This window comes from Bubalus bubalis, chromosome 7, assembly GCF_019923935.1.
Source record: "Bubalus bubalis isolate 160015118507 breed Murrah chromosome 7, NDDB_SH_1, whole genome shotgun sequence".
NCBI lineage: Eukaryota > Metazoa > Chordata > Mammalia > Artiodactyla > Bovidae > Bubalus > Bubalus bubalis.
Window position 1 is genome coordinate 32,490,895 of NC_059163.1, and position 22,760 is coordinate 32,513,654.

The 22,760-nt window shown below is 38.1% G+C and overlaps 1 pseudogene; it reads left to right on the forward strand.

Annotated features, from left to right (window-relative positions):
- Positions 1 to 1,222: 1,222 nt before the first annotated feature.
- LOC112586181 lies at positions 1,223 to 2,812 on the forward strand (annotated as a pseudogene).
- Positions 2,813 to 22,760: the final 19,948 nt, after the last annotated feature.

Genomic DNA, 22,760 nt, shown 5'->3' on the forward strand with positions numbered 1-22,760 from the left:
CATCAGAACATTTGGATCTAAATCTCTCTGCCTTAACATCTCAAAGTATGCATAATCACTCCATCTGGCAGTAACTGATGGCCTCATTCTTATCTGAATATTTAGCAGATTTATCAGTAAGAAAAACACTACAGAGACTGTCCTGTTCAAACAAACATTCAAATAAAAGCAGAGAAAAATATCCAAAATATTAAAAAAAAAAATCTCAGTTCAGTTCAGCTGCTCAGTTGTGTCCAACTCTTAGTGGCCCCATGGACTGCAGCATGCCAGGCTTCCCTGTCCATCACCAACTCCTGGAGCTTGCTCAAACTCATGTCCAGTGAGTCGGTGATGCTATCCAATCATCTCATCCTTTGTCATCCCCTTCTCCCCTTGCCTTCAGTCTTTCCCAGGATCAGGGTCTTTTCCAATGAGTCAGCTCTTTGCATCTGGTAGCCAAAGTATTGGAGTTTCAGCTTGAGCATCAGTCCTTTCAATAAACATTCAGGACTGATTTCCTTTAGGATGGACTGGTTGGATCTTCTTGCAGTTCAAGGGACTCTCAAGAGTATTCTTCAACACCACAGTTCAAAAGCATCAATTCTTCAGCACTCAGCCTTCTTTATAGTTCAACTCTCACATCCATACATGACTACTGGAAAAACCATAGCTTTGATTAGATGGACCTTTGTTGTCTAAAGTAATGTTGACTAAAGTATTGTCTCTGCTTTTTAATATGCTGTCTATATTGTCATAGCTTTTCTTCCAAGGAGCAAGTGTCTTTTAATTTCATGGCAGCAGTCACCATCTTCCGTAATTTTGGAGCCCCCCAAAATAAAGTCTCTTCCTATTTCCATTATTTCCCCATCTAGTCACCATTTATTTATTTATTTGCCAAAAAAAATCTAGTCTTCATTGAATACACATGAGATGATGGATTTTCTTAACATTATTTAGAAATTATTATGAATTTATGTTTAAATTCATATGCCTTTTTTTTTTTTATATCAACTAAAGACTCATTGGAAAAGACCTTGATGCTGGGAAAGATTGAGGGCAGGAGGAGAAGGGGACGACAGCGGATGAGATGGTTGGATGGCATCATCGACTGGATGGACATGGGTTTGGGTGGATTCCGGGAGTTGGTGATGGACAGGAAGGCTTGGCGTGCTGCGATCCATGGGGTCACAAAGGGTCGGACACGACTGAGCGACTGAACTGAACTGAACTGAAATAAGTTTGGAAACTCTCATTCTGAGGGGTTTCTTAACTCATTTTATTGACTTTATTGATATTTTTCATTCCATCAAAACAGTTGCATTTCCTTTTAATCTTTAATGCAAAGTACATAACTCAAAGTTTAGTCCAACCATCTATAAAGTGACTGTGAAGCTCAGAGAGACCTTTGGATTGTGAGTTTCATGAACTTGGTTTAAACCCAGAATTTGTTTGAGCACAGTTAACGTCATGAAAACTGCAAAAGGCTTCTGTGTCCTTTTCATGCTACATTTATCGTTCTTTGACCCTGAAAGGAAGGACTACTGGGAAGGTACTTGTATGGCCCATGGATTTTAGTCACTGGATTAATTTAAAAGTTATTCTGGATGAACTCCATTTTCATTGACATGAGATAACCATCCTGGTACCTTCAACAAGTTTTCTGTTTGATCATCCAAGAGTCCCTTTAATGTGGAGATTCTTCAACTTCCAATAAATAAAGAAAGTTTCATGGAAGAATTCAGTGCTGGTCTCTACACATTTTCTTTTGAACTGCCAAAACTTTCATGATGGGACCGGCAAGTAAAACTGATAAAAATGATCAAATTTTTTTTAGCAACAGCCAAAAGAGTATGTGATAGTGCTGTCACAAAGAAGGAGTTACTCAGCAGGATACAGACAGCTAAGTTTGGTATCTGTATGCTGACCCTTTAAGCCTTTGTGGAGAATTAGTGGTTGAACTCATCAATATTCCATTTATATATTCTTTACAATTTTCCTATGAAAAAGTCATTGAGAGATTGTGTGCTGGGCTTCTTATGCTTTCTTCATATATTCCTGATGTTACATCAAGACTGACAGATAGTATGACTTTTATACAGAGGCTGGAGAAATGGTTATTGTATACCATGAGTGATGTGATATCTGCACATTATTCATTTCCAGAATGGAATGAGTATTACAGCAAGTTTTTAGGTAAGAGAAATTTGCATGCCATAATGATTCTTATTTCATATGTATAATGTGAGTGTCTATCTGACTGTATAAAGCCTTTGAAAAGTTTTCTTTTAAGTGAGATACAAGATTCTGTTGCTTAACTGTTTTGAGTGAAAATAATAACCTTTTCTTTAATTTTTCCTTTTTTTTTAAGCTTTTGGTTTTTTGTTTTGTTTCAGATCATTGTGTATTGAAAATATATATCACAGAAGAAATATTCTCTTTATTTCTCCATATATCTTGTTTGATGTTACTAATTTTTTCAAGTATCTGGAAAACTCAAATCTGACAGTGTAAGTTCTATAACCCTGGAGTATTTCTCTCTTTTTTACCTCTCTTTTTATATACTCTGTTTTCTTTCTGATTAATCTTCTCTTTTTTCAAGCTTTATATTTGCATCCTATCAACACTTGGTTGGCTGATTCCCGGGCTTGGAATGTGGTGAGCATGAAACTGGAAAAGAAATATATAAATCTTGGTTTCTCTACTCTTGTCTACCAAAGGAGAAACATGGAAGATTTTTCTCTAAAGGACCATGTTTCTAGATGTTTAAACTTATCTCATTGTCATCCTGTTGTTATTGTTCTGTTCATAACTACATTAAAGTCAATTAATGAGCTTTGACTCCAACAAAAAGATTTTCTCTATTTCAGTAAGTCTGTGTGCCCCTTTGTTTTTAATTTTTCATAACTAATTTTTTAAAATAGCATTTATTTAATTTATTTAATTGTGCTAAGGATGATTTTGCACAATATACTAATTATCTTAGAGAGGGCAGTACCCTACTTGCATTATTTAGTTAGATTTTTAAAAAATATAATTAACATATAATATTGTATTAGTTTCAGGTGTGGATGAAGAAATTAGCCAATAGTTAGCCTAAGAAAGAAGTGGAAAATTTTATTTGAGCCAATGTGAGGATTATAACCCAGGAGAGAGTCTTTCAGAAAGCTCTGGAGAATATTTCACCAATTAGAAGTCAAAGAACAGTTTATACGTTTTTGAGATAAAGGGTTTTACATCAGAGTAATATACTGAAAGTTTATAGAGGCCAATAAAGCAAGTGGTGGGTCACTGTGACCTCTTGAAAGATTAAGTAAGGAATGTTATCTCCTAAGGAGTTACTTTGCTGGTGCCAGGAGGAAATCGTAATTTTTGTTTGTTTTTGTTTCATTGTGAGTAGACATTCCTGTATCTTCTAAGGAGATCTTGATAATGTACAATGGAGATGAAAAATGTATATTAAAGGGAAGCAGGGTGTTGGCTCAAATGGCAGAGAACTTGTTATGTTAAATTTTTCTTGTCCTGATTTAAAACCATATTGTTTCATCACAGGTATACAACATGATGATTTTATATTTGTACATATTGTGAAACGATCACTAAGGTAACTTTAGTTAACATTCATCACCACACATAGTTAAAATTCTCTTCTCCTTTGAGACGAGAACTTTAGACTTATTCTCTTAGCACGTTTCAAATATACAATACAGTATTAACAACGATGGGCTTCCCTGTTGGCTCAGTAGTAAAGAATCTACCTGCCAGTACATTTGATCCCTAGGTCAGAAAGATCCTCTGGAAAAGGAAATGGCAACCCACTTCAGTATTCTTGCCTAGAAAATCCCATAAAGAGAGGAGACTAACAGGATACACTCCATGGGTGGCAAAAGAGTCAGACAGTACTTAGTGATTAAAAAAACAACCACAATTATTAACTATAGTCACCAAACTGTACATCAGATCCCCAGAACTTGCTTATCTTTTGTCCACCTTCACCTTTGTGTCTATCCTTTATCCCTAGGATATGGAAACCACCAGTCTGTTCTCTGTGACTTTGTTTTCTTTTTTGTTTCACTTTCTTTTTAGATTTCATATTTAAATAATATCAAACAATATTTGTCTTTCTCTGAGTTACTTCACTTACCATATTTCTTTCAAGTTCCATTCTTGTTTAAGCAAGTGGCAGATTGTTTCTTTTTCTCATGACTTAATAATATTCTTTTTTTTTTTATATATATAACCATATTTTCTTTGTCCATTCACTCACTGAAAAACAGATTGTTTCCATGTTATGGGTATTGTCAATAATGATGCAACTGACATAGGAGTGCCGTAGTTGTTTTATTTAGAAGTTTTTGAGGAACAACCACACTGTTTTCCATTGTAGCTTTACCAATTTACATTCCCACTAACAGAGCACAAGGGTTCTTTTTTCTCCACATCCCCAGCAGTATTTTTTATCTGTTCTCTTTTCAATGATAGCTATCCTAATAGGTGAAAGTTGATATCTCATTGTGGTTTTGAGCTACATTTCTCTGGTAATTAGTGATGTTGAGAACATTTTCATGTAGTTGTTGATTATTTGAGTATTCTCTTTGGAAAGATGTCTATTCATGTCCTTTGTTCATTTTTTAATTGAATTATTTGGTTTTTCCATTGTTGAATTCTTTGTCTTCCTTAGACATTTTATATAGTAACAACAAATGAGATACATGGTTTGCAAATATTTTCTCTCATTTCATAGGTTGCTTTTTCATCTTGTTAATCATTTCTTTTGCTGTTCAAAAGCTTTATAATGTGAATTAGTCTGTACTTTTTAATTTTATCACTTATGATTTTGTTGTTGTATTTAAAAAATCATTGCCAAGATCCATGTTAGAAGGTTTTTCTCTATATTTCCTCCTAAGAATTTTATGGCTTCAGGACTTCCATTTATATTCTTCTTAATCCATTGCAAGTTAATTTTTGTAGTGAAGTAAAATTGGGGTCTAGTTTCATTCTTTTGCATGTAAATATCCAGTTTTTTCAGCAAGAATTATTTAAGACTGTCTTCCTCCTCTGAATATTTCTGGCTGTTTTGTGAAATGTTAGTTGGCTATATATGCATGGGCTTATTTATGGGCTCTTGAGTTTGTTCCATTGATCAGTGGGTCTGCTTTTATGCCAGTATCATATCATTTTGATTAGTACAGCTTTGAAGTATTGCTTAAAATCAAAAACTATGATGCCTCCATCTTTGTTCTTCTTTATCATGATTGCTTTGACTATTTGAAGTCTTGTAGTTAGTTCCACATGAATTTTAAAAGTGTTTTCTTTGTCACTATTTTTTAAACAGAAGTATCAATATCTCTAAAACCCTATCATTACTAAAAATTAAGCTTATTCCTAAATAATTAACAGTTTTCTTTACACTTTTGATCTCTTGTTTTATGTAGCCACTTCATTTTTCTCAAGATATCTGTTCAAAATTTCCTCTGAGAAATTATTTCTTCTACAACTCACAAACCATATGAGTGCTTCTACTGAAGTATGCTGCCCAGAAATATGCCACAGATTCACAAAAGGTATATGACCTACTGCTGCTGCTAAGTCGCTTCAGTCGTGTCTGACTCTTTGCGACCCGTGGACTGTAGCCCACCAAGCTCCTCCATCCATGGGATTCTCCAGGCAAGAATACTGGAGTGGGTTGCCATTCTGTATATCTCTAGAATCAACCCTAAAAAATGTGGACAAAACTGCTGCAAAGTGAGAGTCCAAGCTGCAAAAGGCAAAAGTGAGAAAAGAAAACAAAATCTTTTGGTGACATTTTCTGAGTCACGGATCAAGCAGTGACTGATCTACAGCTGGACTGAAGCTATTTGTTTACTTCTGGTTCCAGCAACTTTGTACTCAGTTTTGAAAACTCTTTTATAGTAAGGAATAGTGATAGGATATAACTCTGTCTCTGATTTATTCCTAACTCTTGGCATGCTAGAATATTCTTTTGGGGAATATATCGATAATCTAAGAAAGAATAATAAAGGCTTGGTCAATAGAAGAAAAACATTTCTTTGACTCTCATAAATTTTAAAATGTTATTACATATAGATTGCTATTCAGGATCCATTGAGGATCTTCATTATAAAATATATTTCAAGCATGTTTTTCAGATTGTAAAAGGATAACATAAATTATACAATTATAAACTGAATCATGTCATAGATATGTTCAAATAATTGACAAGGAAATGAGTAAATGGTATCTGTGTCAAAATGTATATTAAGGAAATATTTATAAACATTTTTGGAGGAAAAGAACTGTTAGGTTAGACACAAAAATGGTCAATGTCTAAAAGGGTAACAGAATCATAATTTAATGGATGATTTTTTCAGAAATATATAACTCAAGTTTTTAACTTCACAGTATCAGAACACAAAAGTACACAACAAATCAATAATAAATAACACAACAAAGCATAGGCTCACTTTCCTATGCTGTTCTTAAAGGATATAAATAATTCTTTAATCATTAAAAATTCAGAATGCCCCAGCATTATATCAAATGTAGCATTGCTTTTGGAAATTCGGAAATGCTTTTCCAAATTTGAGATATTGTCTCACAATCTTCTTATTCAGATAAACTGCTTTTTTATTTCTCCTACAATATCAGATTCATTTCAATAAGATGCATTAAGTGTGTGCATGCATTCTAAGTTGCTTCAGTCGTGTCTGACTCTGTGGGACCATAAGGAATGCAGCCTGCTAGGCTGCTCTGTCCATGGCATTCACCAGGCAAGAATACTGGAGTGAGTTTCCAGTGCTTTCCTCCAGGGGATCTTCCTGACCCAGGGATTGAACCCGTGTCTGTAAACATCTAACCTGTATTGGCAGGTGGGTTCTTTACCACTCTAGATTACTAAATCAGGAGTGGAGAATTAACAGGAAAAAGATGTCATCTGATAATATGAAGGTTAGTGAAGCAGTCATATGACCCTGCAATTCTACTACTAGGTTTAAAATCACAAAAAATGATGACATATGTATACAGAAAACATACATGAATGCTCATATCAGCATTATTCATAATAGACAAACATGAAAACAAGCCCAAAAGTTCATCAACCAATGAATGAATAAACAAAATGAAGTATATCTCAACAAAAATCTTTCAGCAACAAAAAGTAATGAAGTACCAATATATACTACCATGCAGATGAACCTTGAAAAACATTATGCTAAGCGAAAGAAGGCAATGAAAGAGATACAATAATGTATGAATTCATTTATATTAAGGGAAATAAAATTATTTTGGAACAGGCAAGTAAAGAAAAAAATAGGTTACAGGTTTAAAAATGGAGAATGATGGCCAATGGATACAGGATTTCTTTTGCGAGTAATAAATTTGCTTTTGAATTTAATAATGGTGTATATGCATGCACATGTGTGCTCAGTCATGTCCCACTCTTTGTGACCCCATGGACTAGCCTACAAGGCTTCTCTGTCTATGGAATTTTCCAGTCAAAAATACTGGAGTGGGTTGCCCTTTCCTACTCCAGGGGATCTTCCTGACTCAGGGATGGAACCCATATCTCTTGAGTCTCTTGCATTGGCAGCCAGATTCTTTATCACTGAGCCAGTGGTGATGTTTTCATAATGTTATAAATGTACTAAAAACTACTCAATTGTTTATTTAAAAAGAAGAATTGTATGGCATATAAAATACATCTCAGTAAAACTGTCATTAGAATAAAGCATGGGAGAGAAATTTCACACAAAGTGAATAAGATTATACTCCTGGTTAACACCAGTAAGGCTCCAGTATGGGGTCTGTCTTGGATCTGAAACTGGATTTTTAATACCTGTGTCATTAACAGAGTCAGCCCCTAAATTACTGAGATTTGTTTGTGATCTTTTACATAAAAAGATTGTCCTGGTCAGATAAAAAATCCTTATATTTTCTGATCAAAACTTCATCACACTTAGAACATCAAGAAAATATTCAAAAAGCCATGTGGTGAGAAAATAGATAGATATGGGTTCCTCCTATCAGTGATATGGAGCACATATTTCAAAAGGACACCAAACTCTGGGTAAGGTTTTTGCTGCTGCTGCTGCTGCTAAGTCACTTCAGTCGTGTCCAACTCTGTGTGACCCCATAGATGGCAGCCCACCAGGGTCCCCCATCCCTGGGATTCTGCAGGCAAGAACACTGGAGTGGGTTGCCATTTCCTTCTACAATGCATGAAAGTGAAAAGTGAAAGTGAAGCTGCTCAGTTGTGCCGACTCTTAGCAACCACATGGACTGCACACAGGCTCCTCTGTCCATGGGATTTTCCAGGCAAGAGTACTGGAGTGGCTTGCCATTGCCTTCTCCGGGGTAAGGTTCTTATGCCACAGTAATTAAATATAATTCAGAAATAAAGCTCTGTTTCCAAACTAAGGAAGATAACTCAATGCAGAGTCACTAATCTGAGTTCTTATTCTGTTCATGTTCACTTGGTCTCCACTTCAGTTCAAAAGTCACCCTTTGGTAATGCTTATGAGCTAAATATGTCAAAATGGCAAATATTACACCATAAAATTATTATGCAGTGCTCTATCTTCACCAAGGAGAACAAAGTCTTGTGAGACAGGAATTATAATTATGTATAGAAAAGAAGGTCTTTACTTTCAAATTTTTTTTTTTTAAATTTTATTTTATTTTTAAACTTTACATAACTGTATTAGATTTGCCAAATATCAAAATGAATCCGCCACAGGTATACATGTGTTCCCCATCCTGAACCCTCTTCCCTCCTCCCTCCCCATTCCATCCCTCTGGGTCGTCCCAGTGCACCAGCCCCAAGCATCCAGTATCGTGCATCGAACCTGGACTGGCAACTCATTTCATACATGATATTTTACATGTTTCAATGCCATTCTCCCAAATCTTCCCACCCTCTCCCTCTCCCACAGAGTCCATAAGACTGTTCTATACATCAGTGTCTCTTTTGCTGTCTCGTACACAGGGTTATTGTTACCATCTTTCTAAATTCCATATATATGCGTTAGTATACTGTATTGGTGTTTTTCTTTCTGGCTTACTTCACTCTGTATAATAGGCTCCAGTTTCATCCACCTCATTAGAACTGCTTCAAATGTATTCTTTTTAATGGCTGAATAATACTCCATTGTGTATATGTACCACTGCTTTCTTATCCATTCATCTGCTGATGGACATCTAGGTTGCTTCCATGTCCTGGCTATTATAAACAGTGGTGCGATGAACATTGGGGTACTCGTGTCTCTTTCCCTTCTGGTTTTCTCAGTGTGTATGCCCAGCAGTGGGATTGATGGATCATAAGGCATGTCTATTTCCAGTTTTTTAAGGAATCTCCACACTGTTCTCCATAGTGGCTGTACTAGTTTGCATTCCCACCAACAGTGTAAGAGGGTTCCCTTTTCTCCACACGCTCTCCAGCATTTATTACTTGTAGACTTTTGGATTGCAGCCATTCTGACTGGTGTGAAATGGTACCTCATAGTGGTTTTGATTTGCATTTCTCTGATAATGAGTGATGTTGAGCATCTTTTCATGTGTTTGTTAGCCATCTGGATGTCTTCTTTGGAGAAATGTCTATTTAGTTCTTTGGCCCATTTTTTGATTGGGTCATTTATTTTTCTGGAGTTGAGCTGTAGGAGTTGCTTGTATATTCTCGAGATTAGTTGTTTGTCAGTTGCTTCATTTGCTATTATCTTCTCCCATTCTGAAGGCTGTCTTTTCACCTTGCTAATAGTTTCCTTTGATGTGCAGAAGCTTTTAAGGTTAATTAGGTCCCATTTGTTTATTTTTGCTTTTATTTCCAATATTCTGGGAGGTGGGTCATAGAGGATCCTGCTGTGATGTATGTCAGAGAGTGTTTTGCCTATGTTCTCCTCTAGGAGTTTTATAGTTTCTGGTCTTACGTTTAGATCTTTAATCCATTTTGAGTTTATTTTTGTGTATGGTGTTAGAAAGTGTTCTAGTTTCATTCTTTTACAAGTGGTTGACCAGAGTTCCCAGCACCACTTGTTAAAGAGATTGTCTTTAATCCATTGTATATTCTTGCCTCCTTTGTTGAAGATAAGGTGTCCATATGTGCGTGGATTTATCTCTGGGCTTTCTATTTTGTTCCATTGATCTATATTTCTGTCTTTGTGCCAGTGCCATACTGTCTTGATAACTGTGGCTTTGTAGTAGAGCCTGAAGTCAGGTAGGTTGATTCCTCCAGTTCCATTCTTCTTTCTCAAGATCGCTTTGGCTATTCGAGGTTTTTTGTTTTTCCATACAAATTGTGAAATTATTTGTTCTAGCTCTGTGAAGAATGCTGTTGGTAGCTTGATAGGGATTGCATTGAATCTATAGATTGCTTTGGGTAGTATACTCATTTTCACTACATTGATTCTTCCAATCCATGAACATGGTATATTTCTCCATCTGTTAGTGTCCTCTTTGATTTCTTTCACCAGTGTTTTATAGTTTTCTATATATAGGTCTTTAGATTCTTTAGGTAGATATATTCCTAAGTATTTTATTCTTTCCGTTGCAATGGTGAATGGAATTGTTTCCTTAATTTCTGTTTCTGTTTTCTCATTATTAGTGTATAGGAATGCAAGGGATTTCTGTGTGTTGATTTTATATCCTGCAACTTTACTATAGTCATTGATTAGTTCTAGTAATTTTCTGGTGGAGTCTTGAGGGTTTTCTATGTAGAGGATCATGTCATCTGCAAACAGTGAGAGCTTTACTTCTTCTTTTCCAATTTGGATTCCTTTTATTTCTTTTTCTGTTCTGATTGCTGTGGCCAAAACTTCCAAAACTATGTTGAATAGTAATGGTGAAAGTGGGCACCCTTGTCTTGTTCCTGACTTTAGAGGAAATGCTTTCAATTTTTCACCATTGAGGATAATGTTTGCTGTGGGTTTGTCATATATAGCTTTGATTATGTTGAGGTATGTTCCTTCTATTCCTGCTTTCTGGAGAGTTTTGATCATAAATGGATGTTGAATTTTGTCAAAGGCTTTCTCTGCATCTATTGAGATAATCATATGGTTTTTATTTTTCAATTTGTTAATGTGGTGTATTACATTGATTGATTTGCGGATATTGAAGAATCCTTGCATCCCTGGGATAAAGCCCACTTGGTCATGGTGTATGATCTTTTTAATGTGTTGTTGGATTCTGATTGCTAGAATTTTGTTAAGGATTTTTGCATCTATGTTCATCAGTGATATTGGCCTGTAGTTTTCTTTTTTTGTGGGATCTTTGTCAGGTTTTGGTATTAGGGTGATGGTGGCCTCATAGAATGAGTTTGGAAGTTTACCATCCTCTGCAATTTTCTGGAAGAGTTTGAGCAGGATAGGTGTTAGCTCTTCTCTAAATTTTTGGTAGAATTCAGCTGTGAAGCCGTCTGGACCTGGGCTTTTGTTTGCTGGAAGATTTTTTTATTACAGTTTCAATTTCCGTGCTTGTGATGGGTCTGTTAAGATTTTCTATTTCTTCCTGATCGAGTTTTGGAAAGTTGTACTTTTCTAAGAATTTGTCCATTTCTTCCTCGTTGTCCATTTTATTGGCATATAATTGTTGATAGTAGTCTCTTATGATCCTTTGTATTTCTGTGTTGTCTGTTGTGATCTCTCCATTTTCGTTTCTAATTTTATTGATTTGATTTTTCTCCCTTTGTTTCTTGATGAGTCTGGCTAATGGTTTGTCAATTTTATTTATCCTTTCAAAGAACCAGCTTTTGGTTTTGTTGATTTTTGCTATGGTCTCTTTTGTTTCTTTTGCATTTATTTCTGCTCTAATTTTTAAGATTTCTTTCCTTCTACTAACCCTGGGGTTCTTCATTTCTTCCTTTTCTAGTTGCTTTAGGTGTAGAGTTAGGTTATTTATTTGACTTTTTTCTTGTTTCTTGAGGTGTGCCTGTATTGCTATGAACTTTCCCCTTAGGACTGCTTTTACCATGTCCCACAGGTTTTGGGTTGTTGTGTTTTCATTTTCATTCGTTTCTATGCAAATTTTGATTTCTTTTTTGATTTCTTCTGTGATTTGTTGGTTATTCAGCAGCGTGTTGTTCAGCCTCCATATGTTGGATTTTTTAATAGTTTTTCTCCTGTAATTGAGATCTAGTCTTACTGCATTGTGGTCAGAAAAGATGCTTGGAATGATTTCTATTTTTTTGAATTTACCAAGGCTAGCTTTATGGCCCAGGATGTGATCTATCCTGGAGAAGGTTCCATGTGCGCTTGAGAAGAAGGTGAAATTCATTGTTTTGGGATGAAATGTCCTATAGATATCAATTAGGTCTAACTGGTCTATTGTATCATTTAAAGTTTGTGTTTCCTTGTTAATTTTCTGTTTAGTTGATCTATCCATAGGTGTGAGTGGGGTATTAAAGTCTCCCACTATTATTGTGTTATTGTTAATTTCTTCTTTCATACTTGTTAGCATTTGTCTTACATACTGCGGTGCTCCCGTGTTGGGTGCATATATATTTATAATTGTTATATCTTCTTCTTGGATTGATCCTTTGATCATTATGTAGTGACCATCTTTGTCTCTTTTCACAGTCTTTGTTTTAAAGTCTATTTTATCTGATATGAGTATTGCTACTCCTGCTTTCTTTTGGTCCCTATTCTCATGGAAAATCTTTTTCCAGCCCTTCACTTTCAGTCTGTATGTGTCCCCTGTTTTGAGGTGGGTCTCTTGTAGACAACATATGCAGGGGTCTTGTTTTTGTATCCATTCAGCCAGTCTTTGTCTTTTGGTTGGGGCATTCAACCCATTTACGTTTAAGGTAATTACTGATAAGTATGACCCCGTTGCCATTTACTTTATTGTTTTGGGTTCGAATTTATACACCATTTTTGTGTTTCCTGTCTAGAGAATATCCTTTGGTATTTGTTGGAGAGCTGGTTTGGTGGTGCAGAATTCTCTCAGCTTTTGCTTGTCTGAAAAGCTTTTGATTTCTCCTTCATACTTGAATGAGATCCTTGCTGGGTACAATAATCTGGGCTGTAGGTTATTTTCTTTCATCATTTTAAGTATGTCTTGCCATTCCCTCCTGGCTTGAAGAGTTTCTATTGAAAGATCAGCTGTTATCCTTATGGGAATTCCTTTGTGTGTTGTTGTTTTTCCCTTGCTGCTTTTAATATTTGTTCTTTGTGTTTGATCTTTGTTAATTTGATTACTATGTGTCTTGGGGTGTTTCGCCTTGGGTTTATCCTGTTTGGGACTCTCTGGGTTTCTTGGACTTGGGTGATTATTTCCTTCCCCATTTTAGGGAAGTTTTCAACTATTATCTCCTCAAGTATTTTCTCATGGTCTTTCTTTTTGTCTTCTTCTTCTGGGGCCCCTATGATTCGAATGTTGTAGCGTTTAATATTGTCCTGGAGGTCTCTGAGATTGTCCTCATTTCTTTTAATTCGTTTTTCTTTTATCCTCTCTGATTCATTTATTTCTACCATTCTATCTTCTAATTCACTAATCCTATCTTCTGCCTCTGTTATTCTACTATTTGTTGCCTCCAGAGTGTTTTTAATTTCACTTACTGCATTATTCATTATATATTGACTCTTTTTTATTTCTTCTAAGTCCTTGTTAAACCTTTCTTGCATCTTCTCAATCCTTGCCTCCAGGCTATTTATCTGTGATTCCATTTTAATTTCAAGATTTTGGATCAATTTCACTATCATTATTCGGAATTCTTTATCAGGTAGATTCCCTATCTCTTCCTCTTTTGTTTGGTTTGGTGGGCATTTATCCTGTTCCTTTATCTGCTGGCTATTCCTCTGTCTCTTCATCTTGTTTAAATTGCTGAGTTTGGGGTGTCCTTTCTGTATTCTGGCAGTTTGTGGAGTTCTCTTTATTGTGGCGTTTCCTCGCTGTGTGTGGGTTTGTACAGGTGGCTTGTCAAGGTTTCCTGGTTAGGGAAGCTTGTGTCGATGTTCTGGTGGATGGAGCTGTATTTCTTCTCTCTGGAGTGTAATGAAATGTCCAGTAATGAGTTATGAGATGTCTATGGTTTTGGGGTGACTTTGGGCAGCCTGTATCTTGAAGCTCAGGGCTGTGTTCCTTTGTTGCTGGAGAATTTGCTTGTTGTGTCTTTCCCTGGAACTTGTTGGCCCCTGTGCGGTGCTTGGTTTCAGTGTCGGTATGGAGGCGTTTGATGAGCTCCTGTCAATTAATGTTCCTTGGAGTCAGGAGTTCCCTGGAGTCAGGGATTGGACTTAAGCCTCCTACTTCCAGTTATCGGTCTTAATTTTACAGTAGTTTCAAAACTTCTCCTTCTATACAGCACCACTGATAAAACATCTACGTTAAAGATGAAAAGTTTCTCTACTGTGAGGGTCACTCAGAGAGGTTCACAGCGTTACATGGAGAAGAGAAGAGGGAGGAGGGAGTTAGAGGTGACCCAAATGAGATGAGGTGGAATCAATAGTGGAGAGAGTGGGCTAGCCAGTAGTCACTTCCTTATGTGCACTCCACAACTGGACCACTCAGAGATGTTCACAGAGTTATACAGGGAAGAGAAGAAGGAGGCAGGAGACAGAGGTGGCCAGAAGGATAAAAGGGGGAAATGAAAAGGAGGGAGACAGATCCAGCCAGTAATCAGTTCCTTAAGTGTTCTCCACCGTCTGGAACACACAGAAATTCACAGAGTTGGGTAGAGTAGAGAGGGGTTAGGGAGGAGATACAGGTGACCTGGTGGAGAAAATGGAGAGTCCAAAGGTAGAGAGAGCAGTCAAGCCAGTAATCTCGTACACTAGTGAAAAATGGGTCCTGAAGATTGGGTTCTTAAAGGTACAAAATTGGTAACAAATACATAAAAACAAAAATTAGAAATCTAGAGTAGAGTTTGGAATTTCAAAAATGCGATGTTAATGAAAAGGAGAAGGAAAAGAAAGAGAGAAAAAACGAACAAAGAAAAACAAACAAGGTGGTGAAAGTAATAAAGAAACTACAGGTACAAAATTGATAACTAATACCAAACAGCAAAAATTAAAAATCTAGAGTAGAGTTTGGAATTTCAAAAATACAACGTTAAAAAAAAAAAAAAAAAGAAGAAGAAGAAAAATAAAGAGAGAAAACAAACAAACCAACAAAAACAATGTCGCAAAAATTATAAAGAAAATATAGGTACAAAATTGATATCAAATACCAAAAAGCATAAATTAAAAATCTTGAGTAGAGTTTGGAATTGCAGATATACGATGTTATATAAAAGAAGAAGAGAAAGAAACAGAGGAAAAAAAAAGTCACAGCAATTATGAAAAAAACTATAGGTACAAAATTGATAACATATATCAAAAGGCTAAAATTAAAAATCTAGAGTAGAGTTTGGAATTTCAAAAATACAATGTTAAGGAAAAGAAGAAAAAGAAAAAAGAGAAAAAAAAAAAAAAACCACGGTCAAAAAATTATAAAATATATATATGAAGTTTGCTGAAGAAGAAAAAAAAAAGAAAAAATAGGGTCTTTTTTTTTTTTTTTTTGCAAAGTAATAGTTATAAAAGTGAAAATTAAAGGACAATAGAGGACTTTAAAAAAAATTTTTTTTTAATTAAAAAAAAAAGAAAGAAAGAAAGATTGATCGTAAAAATAGTAAAAATATATCTAGGTCTTTCTCTGGTTTTGTTGTGAGTATTGTGGGTTCAGTTCATTTTTGGCAGTTCCTTAGTCCGACTTATATTTCTCAAGATCTATAGGCCCCTTCCTATGTAATCCGTAGTAACCACAGGGTTTTAATCTATGGCCTGTAGCTTCCAAGGCGTTTCCCTCTGTTATAGCTTCTTCTGTTTGCTGGTCTCTTCAGTGTCTGGTTCCCGCCCTGACACAAAGGGGACGGTGGAGGACACTATTTTTTTTTTTTTTTTTTTAATTTAGGCTCACTTGTTCAGCCGCGCTGTGGGGAGGGAGGGAGGGATGCTGCAAACAGATAACACTGGTGTGCGCTCGCAGTGCCTCAGCCACACTGGGTCTGCCCCCGCTCACGGTGCGTGTAGCCTCCCTGCCCACACTGCTTGGGCTCTACGTTGTTCCGCCGGGAACAATCAGAGGCCGGCCCTGGACTGAGCTCCCAGGTCCAAGCCGCTCAGGTTCAGGCACTCGGGTAGTCCTCAGAGGCGCAGACTCGGTTGGGCCTGCGTTTTGTGTTCTTCCCAGGTCGAGCAGCTCAGTTGATGAGGTGTTTGGCGGGCGCCAATGCTGCGACTTATCGCCTCCCTGCCACTCGGTTATCTGGGTGTAAAACCGGCGCACCTTCTCAGGCAGATGTTGACCGTCCAGACCCCCAAGAAGTTTTAGTTAGCAAAGAAGCCTGCTTACAGTTTTATAGATAGTGTCTCTCTGGGGCTGCGATTGCCCCCTTCCGGCTCTGGCTGCCTGTCACCAGAGGGGGAAGGTCTGCAACCGGCTATCTCTGTTCAGTCCTTTGTTCTGTGCGCAGGCCTGGCGGTGTCTTAGGTTAGGGCTGGCTTTTCGCGTGGTAGATATCCCACAGTCTGGTTTGCTAGCTCAAATTATTTCGCTCAGATAGCGCTCAGGACATTCGGCCCGATTCTTACTCTAAGGGACACAGCCCGCGCCGCACTTCCCTGCCCAGCCCCCGCTTGCTAATGCCGTGTGCAGGCCTCTGTGCTGCTTCTCTGCTGGGGGAGTTACTGTAGGGCTCACAATCCGCGATTTTTAATTGTTTATTTTTTTTCCCCTCCCTTTTATGTTGCCCTCTGTGCTTCCAAAGCTCGGCACAGATTCGGCAGTGAGAGGGTTTCCTGGTGTTTGGAAACTTCTCTCTTTTTAAGACTCCCTTCCTGGGACGGAGCTCCGCCCCTCCCTCTTTTGTCTCTTTTTTTGTCTTTTATATTTTTTCCTACCTCCTTTCGAAGAGTTGGGCTGCTTTTCTGGGTGCCTGATGTCCTCTGCCGGCATTCAGAAGTTGTTTTGTGGAATTTACTCGACGTTTAAATGCTCTTTTGATGAATTTGTGGGGGAGAAAGTGTTCTCCCCGTCCTACTCCTCCGCCATCTTGGCTCCTCCTCCTACTTTCAAATTTTTATTAAAGGATTTTCATTCCTGATAGGATGTATTTAGTTATGGAAGAACAGTACCAAACACCAGAAAAAAAGATGTATAAATTACAAATGTTGTTTTTAAAAGATATCAGCCACTTTTGGAGCAGTGAGGATGAGATAAATTAGAATTTCAGAAGAGGAGGAGACTACCATAGTAGGTTGAGGACCTCTGGCTGAGTTTTTGTTCATTGTTAGGAGCACATGCTGATTCTGAGCATGCAGCTGGGCTCAGGCTTAGCTCAAACAGAAACACTCTGTTGGCAGAGAGAAAGAAACAGGTTTTTGGCTTTATTCCACACCTAAATCCATGTTTAGTTATCATAATCTCAGTATTGTGTACTCTTGAGGGGGGAAGGCTTACTGATTTCTCATGGGTTGCATAGAATTAATATTGGTTCTTTAAATATTTTTCTTAGAAAAGTCTTTGGCAAAACATGCCCCACTTAACATATGAGACTGCTTTTTCTCTTTCATTTTGTCCAGGAAAACCTACCACATTATGTAAGATTATGGGAAAAGCTGAAATGTGGTTGATTCGAACTTACTGGGATTGTGAATTTCCATACCCTTACTAACCTAATGTTGAATTTGTTGCAGGACTGCATTGCAAGCCTGCAAATCCCCTGCCTAAGGTAAATTAAAGGTGCTTCTTTATACTTCTCTGAGTAGTTACCTCCTGGAATGATTTCAAGTCTATCATTTTTAGTATTTTGACTCTCAAACTGAAAAACTAGACACAAGAATTAATGGGAATTATCCACCTTAGACCATTAATATTATGCTACAATTAAGTATTTGCCATGTTATCATGGTAATCCTTACTGATGCTTATCAAATATACCAGATATTTGCCAACAATAATGGTCCTAGCCTCTGAGTTTAGTGGAATTGCCCAATACTCTCTGGGCAATGACAGTGAACTGAAGTTGCATGAATCACTTCCAGGTCCAGCACTCAGTTGTCAGGAGCACTTACCCCAGAGTTCTCTTTTCCTCTCTAATGTCAAAGGGGTGTGTTCCCGAGTGGCTACTCTGTCGACCTAAGTCCTGATTAAAGAATATAGCAACAGGTGCAGCTCAATAGATGGACATATGACATGAGAAAGAAACAATGTGTTGTTTTAGGCTACTGAGATTTTGAAGTTGAAAGTTATTTTGCATAACTTAGTCTAAAAATGGACATAATAGGGATAGTATAATAATTATAGAAAAGAGCAAATAGAGATGCAATGGTTCACTCAAAATCCTGGTAGAAATTCAGTAATGATGACTTGTTGGGTTTGAACAGAGAGAAATTAGCCTGGAGAGGTGATTAGAGGATAGGTTATAAAAAAAATCAAATGAGCAATATTAAGTATTCTTTACTTAAATCTAAGGTCAGTGAAGGATCAATATATAATTTTTAAGCAGCAAGATGATACAACTTACCCTTGCATAAATATAGCCTACTGAATTATTTGGAATGGAGCAAGATTTAAATCAGGGAGATGAGCTGAGAATCAAGGCTGTAGATTGTCACCCTGCTTATTTAACTTCTATGCAGAGTACATCATGAGAAACGCAGGACTGGAAGAAACATAAACTGGAATCAAGATTGCCAGGAGAAGTATCAATAACCTCAGATATGCAGATGACACCACCCTTATGGCAGAAAGTGAAGAGGAACTAAAAAGCCTCTTGATGAAAGTGAAAGTGGAGAGTGAAAAAGTTGGTTTAAAGCTCAACATTCAGAAAATGAAGATCATGGCATCTGGCCCCATCACTTCATGGCACATAGATGGGGAGACAGTGGAAACAGTGTCAGACTTTATTTTTGGGGGCTCCAAAATCACTGCAGATGGTGACTGCAGCCATGAAATTAAAAGACGCTTACTCCTTGGAAGGAAAGTTCTGACCAACCTAGATAGCATATTCAAAAGCAGAGACATTACTTTGCCAACAAAGGTTCGTCTAGTCAAGGCTATGGTTTTTCCTGTGGTCATGTATGGATGTGAGAGTTGGACTGTGAAGAAGGCTGAGTGCTGAAGAGTCGATGCTTTTGAACTGTGGTGTTGGAGAAGACTCTTGAGAGTCCCTTGGACTGCAAGGAGATCCAACCAGTCCATTCTGAAGGAGATCAGCCCTGGGATTTCTTTGGAAGGAATGATGCTAAAGCTGAAACTCCAGTACTTTGGCCATCTCTTGTGAAGAGTTGACTCATTGGAAAAGACTCTGATTCTGGGAGGGATTGGGGGCAGGAGGAGAAGGGGACGACAGAGGATGAGATGGCTGGATGGCATCACTGACTCAATGGATATGAGTCTGAGTGAACTCCGGGAGTTGGTGATGGACAGGGAAGCCTGGCATGCTGCGATTCATGGGGTCACAAAGAGTCGGACATGACTGAACGACTGATCTGATCTGATCTGAGCTGAGAATCAGTTCAGTTGAGTTCACTCAGTAGTGTCTGACTCTTTGCGATCCCATGGACTGCAGCTTGCCAGGCTTCCCTGTCCATCACCAACTCCCAGAATTTACTTGAAACTCCGTAGTGTTGGTGGTTCATATGGTAGAGAATCTGCCTGCAATGCAGGAGACCTGGGTTTGATCCCTGGGTTGGGAAGATCCCCTGGAGAAGGGGGATAGAGTTGGTGATGCCATTCAACCACTTCATCCTCTGTCGTCCCCTTCTCCTCCTGCCTTCAATCCCTCCCAGCATCAGGGTCTTTTCCAATGAGTCAGTTCTTCACATCAGGTGGCCAAAGTAATGGAGTTTCAGCTTCAATATCAGTCCTTCCAGTGAAAACACAGGACTGATCTCCTTTAGGATGGACTGGTTGGATCTCCTTGCAGTCCAAGGGACTCTCAAGAGTCTTCTCCAACACCACAGTTAAAATGCATCAATTCTTTGGTGCTCAGCTTTCTTTACAGTCCAACTCTCACACCCATACATGACTACTGGAAAAACCATAGCCTTGACTAGATGGACCTTTGTTGGCAAAGTAATGTCTGTACATTTGTGCCTTAATCCCTATGCAGTGTTCTTTGGTAAATTAGCCTGGAATATTTGGTTAAATTCAACTGTATACAACTCTTCCCTTGAGCCAAAATCTTACCAATAGGCAGGCGGCTATGTCATATTAATGCTCCTTCATGCTCAGAGTCTCAGTGGTGTCTGACTCTTTATTACCTATGGACTGTACCCCACCAGTTTCCTCTGTCCCTGGGATTCTCCAGGCGAGAATGCTGGAGTGGGTTGCCATTCTCTTCAACTGAACCAGCGTCACCTGCTTGGGAGGCAAATTCTTTATCATTGAGCCAGCAGGGAAGCTATTAATGAGATCTCTGTAAACAGTAAAAGGAAAAAATAAATAAAGAAAGAAAGAAATAAACTAAGACCCAGGATCTTTTCTTCTTAACTTTTGGGTCCATCTATTGAAGAAGTAGAGGGACAGCCACACTTATCCAAATACGTGTGTTCTTAAAGCACTACAACAATCCTCTAGGGAAGGTGACCCAACTAGGGATCCACAGCAAAGCTCATCTCTTTCTGGTAAGAAAGACATAAGGAAAGATTGGAGAGAGTACTGAAAAATATCCCTCGCACAACAACATCATGTGTGTTAGTCACTCAGTTGTGCCCAGCTCTTTGCCACCCATGGACTGTAGCCCACCAGGCTTCTCTGTCCATGGGATTCTCCAGGCAAGAATATTGGAGTGGGTAGTCATCCCCTTCTCCAGGGGATCTTCCCAACCCAGGGATCAAACCCAGGTCTCCTGCATTGCAGGCAGATTCTTTACCATTTGAACCACCAGGAAAGCCCTCATATAAGATGTCAATTTGATTTTGGATGCCAAAACAGAAGTTTGTGGAATTAGAGAATTTGTTTTTCTTTGCTTTTCATGGTTCTCAGGGCAATAGGATGTATTAATCATACTCTCAAGTCATTCTACTCCATAATTAAGCCCATGGGAGGCATCTCTTTTGATTTACATTTCTTGTATTTTGTTCTTTATCTTCTTTTCTTCCATTACCCTACAATCAGTGAGCACCCAGTCAAATGTAGTTAATACTTATATCACTGCAATTTATATAGATAACTGTGGATCCTCAAACTATCTGTAGAAATTTTTTGAATTTTTAAATTATATAAATGATAGTGAAGTGAAAGTCCCTCAGTCGTGTCCTACTCTTTGTGACCCCATGGACTATCCAGTCCATGGAATTCTCCAGGCCTGAATACTGGAGTGGGTAGCCTTTCCCTTCTTCAGGGGATCTTCCCAACCCAGGGATTGAACCCATGTCTCCCACATTGCAGGCAGATTTTTTACCAGCTGAGCCACAAGGTAGCTATAATTCACATTTTCTCAACGTTATTAGTCTATGGAATTTTTTTCATATGTATCCAAGTTTCTATTTGTAAATCTATTTCATTATTTCTGACTGTTGCAGAGATACTTGATATATATATTTACCATATTTTATTTATTCCCCACAAAGGACAATTAGGTGTCCCCATCTCTATGATACAGCAAGGAATATTGGGAGGAAAAATCGCAAACCTATGCATATATCTGAGATTTATATCCAATAGTGAAATGGTAGTGTCATGGGTCACAGGCATACTTCATTTTGTTGTGCATTTAACTTCACTGGATATCTATAAAAATTTATTTTTTCATCAGGAGTACTTAGGGGACTACATCTTCCAGATCTTTTCTAAACCTTGACTATTATTCTATTTTCTAATACAGGTCAGGTACATAGAGGTAAAGTGATATTACATTGCTGAATTTACAGATTATGTCAGTTCAGCTCAGTTCAGTTGCTCAGTCCTATCCGACTCTTTGCGACCCCACGATTTGCAACACACCAGGCCTCCCTGTCCATCACCAACTCCCGGAGTTCACTCAGACTCACGTCCATCGCATCAGAGATGCCATCCAGCCATCTCATCCTCTGTCGTCCCTTTCTCCTCCTGCCCCCAATCCCTCCCAGCATCAGTCTTTCCAATGAGTCAACTCTTTGCATGAGGTGGCCAAAGTACTGGAGTTTCAGCTTTAGTATCATTCCTTCCAAAGAAAGCCCAGGGCTGATCTCCTTCAGAAAGGACTGGTTGGATCTCCTTGCAGTCCAAGGGACTCTCAAGAGTCTTCTCCAACACAACAGTTCAAAAGCATCAATTCTTTGGCGCTCAGCTTTCTTCACAGTCCAACTCTCACATTCATACATGGCCATTGGAAAAACCATAGCCTTGACTAGACGGACCTTTGTTGGCAATCCATCTATAAATATAGTGTAATGGTTAATTTTATGTGTCAACTTGCCTGGGCCAGGTCCCCAGGTATTCAGCCAAACATGACTTTGGAAGTTTCCGTAAGGGTATTTTTGGATGACAATAACATTTAAATATGCGGACCTTGAGTAACAAATTGCCCTACATTATATGGCCTGAGGTTCATCCAATTAGTTGAAGACCTGAATGGAATGAAAGACTGAATTCCCCCAAGCAAAAAAGAATTCTGCCAGTAGGCAGCCTTCAGACCCGAACTGCAGCAGTGGCGCTTCTTTGAGTCTCCTGCCGTGATGGGCTGTTCTGCAGATTAAATTTGCTAGCCTCCACAGTCATGTGAGTCACCCCCTTGAAATAAATATCTTCCCTGTCTTTCCATTTCAAGTTTTGCACATTTTCTTCCTTCTCTTAATTGATTGAATTAGTTTTGTTAGTAGTTCAAC